This window comes from Seriola lalandi, unplaced genomic scaffold (genome assembly GCF_002814215.2).
Source record: "Seriola lalandi dorsalis isolate HSWRI2012SDOR001 ecotype SW California unplaced genomic scaffold, Sedor1 jcf7180002001242, whole genome shotgun sequence".
Lineage (NCBI taxonomy): Eukaryota > Metazoa > Chordata > Actinopteri > Carangiformes > Carangidae > Seriola > Seriola lalandi.
Window position 1 is genome coordinate 1 of NW_019471901.1, and position 1,806 is coordinate 1,806.

The 1,806-nt window shown below is 42.0% G+C and overlaps 1 pseudogene; it reads left to right on the forward strand.

Annotated features, from left to right (window-relative positions):
- Nucleotides 1–224: 224 nt before the first annotated feature.
- LOC111663910 (caveolae-associated protein 1 pseudogene) lies at nt 225–1,574 on the forward strand (annotated as a pseudogene).
- The last annotated feature ends 232 nt before the right edge of the window (nt 1,575–1,806 follow it).

A 1,806-nucleotide genomic window follows, 5' to 3' on the forward strand; every position in this document is an offset into this window, starting at 1 on the left:
CAGATGACAAATCTCTGAAGTATCATGCTCATATTTTCAATTTCATTTCTCACCCAAAGGCTGTTAACTCTCAGGCTGATAATTTTCACATGACATATTAAATGAAATGCTATGATTTACATTAATCATAGAATACAATCTGTGTGGCACCACGTCTGCTAATTTTGTAGTAAATGTCATAGTGAAAATGTTATTCATTTCACAAATTGTGGTTCCTTGATATAATGAGGCTGAGGCTAAACAGTCTTCTGTTTTTCTTTTCTCATTCTATTTTGCTCCCTCAGGATCATGTGAAGGCACCAAAGGCATCCAAAGCCGAGACAGTAGCTGAAGGTAAAGCAGTGGAAGGCCTCGAGCAGATACCTGAGGAGGGACAAGAGGGACTCCAAGCTAATCTCAATTCAGATGAGGAGGTAGAAATTGAGGAGATTATTGAAGAGTCTCGTACCAAACGCCTCCAACGCAGCACTAAGCAGCAAGTGGACAACATAAAGAAAGCTTTCTCCAAAGAGAAGATGGAGAAGACCAAAATAAAGACCAGGGAGAACTTGGAGAAAACCAAGCAGAGAACCCGCGAGAACCTGGAGAAGACAAGACAAAGAACCCGTGACAATCTGGAGAAAACTAAGCACAGCCTGGAGAAGAAGATTGGCAAGCTTGGGACCCGCATGACCCCCAACCAGGAGCGCAGGGCGAAGATGAAGAGCTCCAAAGATAAGATGAAAAAGTCCCTAACCCCTGACCACACAGTCTATGCTCGCTCCAAGTCCACTGTGTACCGTGTGCCCCCCTTCACCTTCCATGTTAAGAAGATCAGAGAAGGGGAGGAAGAGATGATGCAGAACACAGAGATGGTGGAGGTGACCGAGGCCGAGGGCCAGCCAGGGGGAGAGGAGAACGGGCTTGATGTGCATGTGGAGGTGGAGGAAGGGGAGCTGGTGAGTGTAGACAGCCCAGAGATGGCGGCTCTGTTGGAGGTGACTGAGGACACTCAGCTGGTCATGGTGGAGCCAGACCACCTAAAGAAGGCCCAAAGCGAGTAGAGCGTCCAAGCTCCGCAGAGAGAGATGAAAGGATGAAGAAGGGAACGAAGTCTTGACGAATAAGTCAAATCACAAGGACACAATATTAGTCGTAGGGACTTTCTAGATGTGATCACAATCTATGACATCTTCTTTGTTTTCTGTTCTCTTTTTATTATACCCAATAGGGATGACTTTCATATTTGCTCCTCTTTAGCATACAAATAAGAAAAACAAAATAAAAACAAAGCTAGCTTTTGAAACATGCTGCAGGCTGACTGGTTATCCTAGAGTTGTATGTTTAGGATATTTGCTGTTTGTTGTTGGTTTGATAAATTGAGTGGGAAAAGGTATAAATAGTCTTTGCTATTGAAATGTACTGTATAATATAATATTTACCATGTATGATATGCATATTAATTGGTATGGTAACAGGAAGTTGTTGGCAAGATTTATGTTCCATTGGTTGATGGTTTTAATGATGTAATGTGCACATGTGAAACCAAAAAAAATTGAACACAAAGGCAAGGATTAGGCCAAAGAAATAAGAAATAGAGATGGAGGAGGCAGGAGGAGAGGGAACGGACTTGATCCTTAATATGCACAGTGCCTTAGGGCATTGCTAATTTACTGCCAGTCACTCAGGCATTGTGTCAAATGTTACAACGCAATCATTTTCAATGTAAATTACAGATGTGAAGTACTGAAATAGAAGAGTGATGTCTGTTAAATTATATCTGGAATACTGAAACACTGAGAAAATTGTATCAAAATATTAAAACAC